Consider the following 8,501-nt stretch of genomic DNA (forward strand, 5'->3'; position numbering starts at 1 on the left):
AAATGCTAAAAAACTAATTCTAATTCTATATATTCTTTCTGATTTTTATGCCTTTATCTCAGTGAAAAGATCAAATGTCGAATCCATGTATTTTTCTGGTATTCAAGCAGGTTGGAATATGTATTATCATAATAATGGTAGAAATGGAACCATTTTTGTTTTGATATTCTATACAAAATCCTATAACTTAATTAATAAGTCTAAGTAGCAGAAGTCTGTTTCTAGGGATTGTTTATCAATTTCTTTCCATTTGTATCTGTTGAAAATTCCAATAAATTCCAATTCAATTTAAGTAGAAAATTCTCTTTCTTCCTCCATTCATACGTATTTCATACATTCCAGATATGGAGTTAGGTAAAATTTCATGTGATTTGGTAAACAAAATAGAAATGCCATCATTGCTAGATCATTTATCTAATCTATCTAATTAGATGAAGAATGAACCAATAGTAGTATTTTTTGATAAAAGAAAAATTAAAAATGCTCGGGGATGGAAATGAGGGAATATCTACAATACCTGGATTTTATCAGATACAATTTGGTAGACCAGCAGATTAACCTCCCATGACTTGGGGCCAGTTCACACGCCTATTCTTGGACATGTATATTCCACCCTCCTAGAGGGAAGAGTTGTGATTCTAGTTTGAGCATCTCCAGCAGGGTCAGATGTCTGTGACCGACTATGAGGCGAGGTTCTTTGAGATGTCTCGCCATGCACTCATGATACTCCTTACTGAGGTGGAGCGGGTGCGGAGGTTTGTTGTGGGGTTGCACTCAGGTATTCAGGCTAGTATGGACCGAGAGGTAGAGATGGGGACTTCCTACCAGCTAGTAGTGAAGATTGCTCGGAGGATCGAGGTCTATCGCCAGAGGGGTAGGGAGCAGATGCAGCAGGACAAGAGGGTCCGTTACTCTGGGGAGTTTAGAGGTGCCCCAGCTGGGGTCAGCGGTCAGTTCAGTAAGGGTCAGCCCAGTAGGCCCCCATATCAAGCACCGCCGCCTCCACGGGGTGCTCCAGCACGACCCTATTTCATCGCTATGTCAGAGAGTTCTTACCAACCGCCAACTGTTCAGGGTCCTTCCAATAGGTACTCCGGTCATCAGGTTTCTTCTAGTGCTTACTTTAGGGCCATGCTAGAGAGTTCATATCGCCCACTAGATATTTAGGGTTCTTCTGGTAGGTATTCAGGCCATCAGGGTCAGACTTCAGGGCAGCAGATTACCGCACCGAGAGGTTGTTTTGAGTGCGGAAATATTAGTCATGTGCGGAGATTTTTCCCCAAGCTTCGGGGCAAGGCAGTGCAGCAAGGCCAGCAGCCTATGATTACAGCTCCAGTAGCCGCACCAGCCGTCTGGCTGCCCAGAGGTGGAGGCAGGTGGGTAGAGGCCGTACCAGAATTTTTGGAATCTGGACACGTGGGCCCTGGAATGAATTTTAGGGATCTTGCATTTAGGGTTGGGTAATTGCTTTAATAGCGAGGGTATGAACTTTTGAGTGTAAATTGATTAATTTATATAATATTTGACTAGTTTTGAGTCGTTTGGCACCAAGTTTGGAGGTTTGAGCACGTTCTTGAATCGGGAAGTGAGCTTTGAGACGTGGTAAGTCTCCTTTCTAACCTTGTAAGAGGGAAATTTTCCCATAGGTGACTTAACTAATATATGTAACTATTTGGGGGGGGGAGCTACGTACGTACAAAGTGACGAGAGTCCGTGCGTAGCTACTACTTATGCTAAAGTCCGGGTAGTTTAGGACCCCCATCATGCCATACTTGAAATAATTGCGTCTTCACTTGTCAATTGAATTGATTAAATCATAATTTCCAAAATTGTAAGTGGATCCCAAAGGGATAAGTTTCACTTAATTGAGGGTATGGATAGAACACTTGACTGCTATTGAAAAACTTGTGTTTCTTTAAGTGTTTTCTATTAGTGGAGCGGGCATAGCGCCTCGGCAAATTAAATAGATGCATCTATGGTTCGTGTCGTTCGACCCTCGGCAGTGCACAATTTAAATATCGTTATGTTGGTTCGGACCGTACGTCCTCAGCATTATTGCGTATGAATATTTTTTTGGGATTTTATACTCATAATTGATATTGCTCCAATGTTTAAATGGAAGATAAATTTGGGATTAATAATTGTGAAAAGGGTATTTTCCATCACTTACTGTTGAGTTTTAGTATATTTATTGTAATCTATGCTCAGTTATGACTTAAATTTATTATCATTAGGCTTAGTAAGTATCAAGTAGACCAGGCAGTAGGATAGATATCTTTTGTATATTCTACTAAGTTGCCCATATACTTGTGACACTAGATCTTGGCACGTATTAGTAGACTTGTGATTTTGGGTTTTGTTCTTACGGTTATTAATGTTTCTCGTTGTTTTTATTTAATAATTTAAATCGATTTTGATTAAATCTTTTAAGTAAAAGAAAAAGATCACTACATAGGAAAAATCGTTAAAATGGAAAATCATTAGGTTATTCATTGTTGGCTTATCTAGCAACAGTGTTGGACGCTATCATGGCCTGATATGGAATTGGGTTGTGACAGTTTAGGCTCGTGCATTGAGGAGTATCATAACTTGCAGTTTAGGCTCGTGCGTTTAGGAGCATTACAACTTGCAGTTTACGCTCTTGAATTGAGGAGCATTACAAATTGCAGTTTACGCTCGTGCGTTGAGGAGTATTGCAACATGCATGGACTCTTTAGTTTCATCTTCAGATGAATACTTGCCCCCATTCTCAGCATCCTCTCCTTCTATTTCATAATGAGGCTCAAATCTAAGAAACCTTTGATATCCACTTATAGCCATACTCAATTCCATATCATGTGCACGAGTTGCTAGTTCTTCAAATGTTTTGGGCTTTATGACTTGTAAGATATAGTGAGGACCCTAATGCATGCCTTGAATGCACATTTCGATGCCATAAGTTTCACTCAGGCGATTTTTATAGTTGAGACATAAGCTCCTCCAACGGTTGATGAAGTGAATAACTAGCTCATTATTTTGTTGAAGAGCATTTGTAAGTTCGATCATGCTTACGATACGTCTTGTGCTATAGAAACGATTAAGAAACTCCTGCTCTAATTTCTCCCAACTATTGATAGATCCAGGTTCGAGATCTGTGTACCAATCCTTTGAGAGATCAAATAATCTGTTTGACAAGATAATTGTCGTACGCTCCAGCATTGTTGCAAGTTTTAACAATGTGCGCTACATGTTGTTCCGGATTTCCTCTGCCATTGAATTGTTGCAACTTAGGAGGTCGATAACCAGTATACATCTTCAAGTTATCAATTCTTTGCATATACGGCTTTGCATATGTGAGAGATAATTTGGACGATGTCTCAGGTTTATCTTTGATAACCTCAATGATAAAGTCCTTCAATTTCTCAACAGGAATTAGACCTTCAGTGGAGACTTGGATCTCCTTAGTTTTCGTTGCTTGCTTTTTGGAGGAGCCCCATTTCTCTTGTAACCTTTAAAGATTTAAAGGTGTTTGTATGGATTCCCTTTCTATAAATTGGAAAGTTTAGCATCTTGATCTTGCACGCGCTTTGACAAGTCTTCAACTGCTTTCGTCAAATTTGTGAGTTGTTCTTCTATGGTAGAAACTTCAATAACTATTGCTTGCATGATGTCCGTAGAGGATGAAGAATGAAATAGATCATTATTGGGATAGAGCTTATAGGTCGCATTAATGGAGACTAAAGTAGATCCAACGCTCAAGTCATCATCATAAACTTACATGAAAGGTTTCGCAGACTTAGATAAACTAAGTTGGGCAAGAAGCTTTACGATCCTTTTGGCGACAACGTTCCCTTTTTGAGTCGTGCTTGTAGAGGATCTTGCTCTTTTTGAAGATGAAGATTCGAAAATAGGGGTTGACATGGACGACACTTGGAGTGCTTGTTGTCCTAAAGTGCTTGCTTTGCTCCTTGTAACTGGCCCAAAACTTTCAAAGGTAACAATCGAGAATTCCTTCCACATCAACATAGAACTTGGAAATAGCAGCCTCACTGGAAGTTGATATGGAGTTAATTTTCTGTGAAGCCATTTCGATATTCTTGAACTTTGGTGATTGAAAAATTTAGATGAGAGATAGATATTATCCCACTAGGCGTGCCAAAATTTGTAGACAATAAATTTGCCTCAAGAAAATAAAATCAAGACCGAAAATATCGCAACAATCGTAGTATTTGATTTCAAATAATTTGAGTGTACAATCTCTATGATTCCTCTGATTCTTGTAATGACCCAACTGTTCATTTTGAGCATTTGCACTTCGCTCAGTAGTTTACAGGCATAAGTAGCTTTGCATGATATATTATGACTTATGTGAATCATCGGTTTTGGTTTTTAGGTTATTCGAAATCGAATTGGAAGAATGGATTTCATGGTTGAAGCTTTAAATTGGGAGAGTTTACCAAGTTCGACTTTTTGTGAATTTGAACCTGGAACAGAGTTTTGATGGTTCTATTAGCTCCGTTGGGTGATTTTGGACTTAGGAGCGCATCCGGATTGTGATTCGAAGGTCCGTAGTTGAATTTGACTTGAAATGGCAAAAATTAGATTTTCGAAAAGTTTGACCAGGAGTGGACTTTTTTATATCGGATCCAGATTTTGGTTCCGAAAATTGGAATAGCTTTGTTATATTATTTGGGACTTGTGTGCAAAATTTGAGGTCAATCAGATGTGATTTGATAGGTTTCAGCATCAATTGTGAAGTTTGAAGTTTCAAAGTTCATTAATTTTCAATTGAGGTGTGATTCGTTGTTTCGACGTTGTTATCTGTGTTTTGAGGTCTCGAGTGGATTCGAGTTATGTTATGGAACTTGTCGGTATATTTTGACGGGGTCCTGAATGGCTCGGGTGAGTTTCAGACGAGGTTCAGATCATTTTCATTTCGTGTTGCATTGCTGAAGATTTCTGGTTCTGGTGTGATCGCACCTGCGGAGTGTTGGGCGTAGGTGCGGAGCCGCAAAAGCGACAGTCTCATCGCAGAAGTGTGAGGGGGAGCTGGGCGTGAGTATCAAAGGTGCGGGTGCTTGGACGCACCTACACAACCATATATGCGGTTCAAGTGCACAGAAGTGGCTTAAAGACCGCAGGTGCGAGGGATTGTTGGGTCAGGTTGTTTTCGCAGAAGCGAAGTTTTACCGTAAAAGCGGTGGTCGCAGATGCGACGAATTGTCCGCAAATGCGAAATCGCAGGGCAAACGCTATATTATCGAGGGTTTTGGTTATTTCTTCATTTTGGGAGCTATGGAGCTCGGATTGAGGCGATTCTCGAAGCAATTTTCATCTTGTGGACTCGGGTAAGTGTTCTACTCATTTTTGATTTTATATCACGAATCTACCTTCGTATTTGGTAATTGGATTGTGAATTTTAAAGAGAAAATTGGGGGTTTTGGCCTAAAGTTTTATAATATGAATTTTTGAGTTTTGAACATCGAATTGGAGTCAAATTTGAGTGAAACTAGTATGGTTGGACTCTTAATTAAATGAGTTGTCAGATTTTGTGAGTTTTGTTGGGTTACGAGGTGCGAGTCCGGGTGTGATTTTTGGCCGATTTTGGGTTTCGATTAAGGATTCGATCTTTATCACTTGGAATTGTCTCCTTGGGCTTTATTTGATGTATTTGAGTTTCTTTTGGCTAGTTTGAGCCGTTCGGAGGTCACTACGCACGTGATGGCATCTTTGGAGCATCGCTTGGCTTGCTCGGCATTGGTATTAGCTTGTTCGAGGTAAGTAACTCTTCTAAACTTAGTGTTGAGGGTATGAAATCCCAAAATATATGTTATGCGATTGGTATTGAGGTGACACACATGCTAGGTGACGGGCGTGTGGGCGTGCACCATGTCAATTGGGACTCTGTTGTTTCCATGTCACTGTATAGTGGTCCTACTTTGTTGAAGTCCATGTTGTCACCATGTGATAAAGTAATTAAGATGCCAATCATGCTAGATATCATATTTAGGCTTTATGACGATACTGCTAGGACCCATAGTGATCATTTCTTGCTATCATTTCACTGATTTCATTGATATTTCGTACTCAGTCATATTCATGCATTCATATCATATCTAAGTCTCAGTTGTTATTTATTGATACATCATATCATTGTTGTCGGGATAGTTTCATGACATTGTGAGCCCGTGAGTGAAACTGGAGAGATCGATGACTGAGTGAGGTCGGGGGCCTGTTTGTGAGGATATTGATACTATAGCACGTGAGTTATCCGTGTAGCACGTGAGTTATCCATGCAGCACGTGAGTTATCTGTGCGGATCCAGATATTGATACTATAGCACGTGAGTTGTCCATGCAGCACGTGAGTTGTCCATGCGGATCCAGATATTAATATTATGGCACGTGAGTTGTCCGTGCAGCACGTGAGTTGTCCGTGCGGATTATAGCGCTTAGGCTGTAGGAGCCCTTCCGGAGTCTGCACACCCCCAGTGAGCGCGGTTGATATTATTGAGGGATGGATCTTCCCTAGATATGGATCTTGTCCGAAGCATTATATACCTGGAGATGGATCTTCTCCATGGGCTGGATTAGCCCTACTCGATACTGAGTGACTGATGATCAGTTGATATGTATATTCCGGGATGGATCTTTCCTGGGCCGGACTGGCCATATACAGTATCGAGTAATTGAGCATGATGAGTGGAATGTGTGAGAAGTGAGACTTAGTACTCTAAGAGTGTGACTACATGAGTTCATCTCTGAAATACATTGCATTGACATGCACACATGACATACAGGCATAGAGATGTATTTTTCCTCATGTTGTACGGCGTCACATCATTCATGATTTCTCACACATGTTGACATATGGGCATAATGATGCATTTGTTTTACACTAGCTATCTGGGGTGAAAAATGAATCACCTTACTTGTTATTGAAAGGAGTTTTGGAAAAAATCACAGTTTTCAAAATTACTCGAATTTTGACTTTTTCGGTAAAAAATTTCGGTTTTCACTGAGATACTTGAAAAGCAATGCCTATTTTATTCTGGAACTGTGAACGAACTAAGCATTTTATTTCTGAGATACCTCTTTTGTTACTTGTACTATGTTGTTATGAACTGTTGTGGAATATTGGTTTTGGACCCAACCTTTGTGTTAGCTTGTCACTACCTTCAACATAAGCTTAGGTTTGTTACTTATTGAGTATATGGAGTCGGTTGTACTCACACTACTGTCACGACCCAAAATTCATTAAAGGCCGTGATGGCGCCGGACACCGCTGTCAGGCAAGCCAAAAACAAATACTTAATTTGGATCTCATTTTTAATATTTCTGAAATCATATTTCCTTCAATTAAATAGTAGAATATGGAGTTTACAAAATACATAATAATATCTTTAAAAATTCTAATACAGTGCAACCCATAATCGCCCAAAACCCGGAGTCACAAGTGCATGAGCATCAACTAGGAATATAAAATAAAACACAACATCTGTCTGAAATACAAATTGGACAGGAAAGTATAAATACTCTGAAGGAGACTCTGATGGTTGTGGACTCGTAGCGTGGAATGTAACTCACCTAAGTCCCCGCAATAATCGTGCCTTTGCGCCCACGAGGCCACTAGACACATATATGTACCTGCACAAAAATATGCAGCAAATGTAGCATGAGTACGTAATTCAACGCGTACCCAATAAGTATTCCGCCTAACCCCGAAGAAGTAGTGACGAGGGGTCGACTTCGACACTTACTAAGGGCCAAAAATATGATAATATGAAATTCTAATTAAGCATGATTTATATAAAAAAAAACTCAGAACAAGAAATAACTGAACAATTTATCACCCTATTTAAGGACCCAAATCACTTCCTTCATTTAAAACAAATAATCTTTCAAAAAATGAATTTATACCAATTATAAAAGGAACTTTCAGTTCTATTATCACACACGAATACTACTGAGGACGTTCGGCCCAATCCAACATAAATGTAAATTGTGCACTACCGAGGGTCGAACGGCGCGAACCATAGATGCATCTATTACCCCGCTCGTGAATCATACATGTGACGCGGTCAAATATAAATTTATCAATAAATCATAACCCTTTCTTGATTCTTTTCAAAATAAAGACTATTCGCCTCAAAGCTTTTAAATCCTTAAAAATCCTCAACTCACTTCCATTGGATACAATTAACAAATATAATCAAATAATGGTGTTCACAAACATGGTGTAAACCTAAAACTACCCGAACACAAATAGGAATAGTAGCTACGTACAGACTCTCGTCACTTTGTGCGTACGTAGCCCCTCACAAATAATAACACATATTAATTAAGTTCACCTATGGGGTAGATTTCCTCTTACAAGGTTAGAAAAGAGACTTACCTCGCTCCGAAATTTCATAACCGGCTCCCAAGCCCTTCCAACAACTCAAATCGATGCCCAGCGCTCCAAAACTAGTCAATAAATGTGTAAACCTATAAATGTATGCTCTAATACTCATTATAATTCAA

This window comes from Nicotiana tabacum, chromosome 22 (assembly GCF_000715075.1).
Source record: "Nicotiana tabacum cultivar K326 chromosome 22, ASM71507v2, whole genome shotgun sequence".
NCBI lineage: Eukaryota > Viridiplantae > Streptophyta > Magnoliopsida > Solanales > Solanaceae > Nicotiana > Nicotiana tabacum.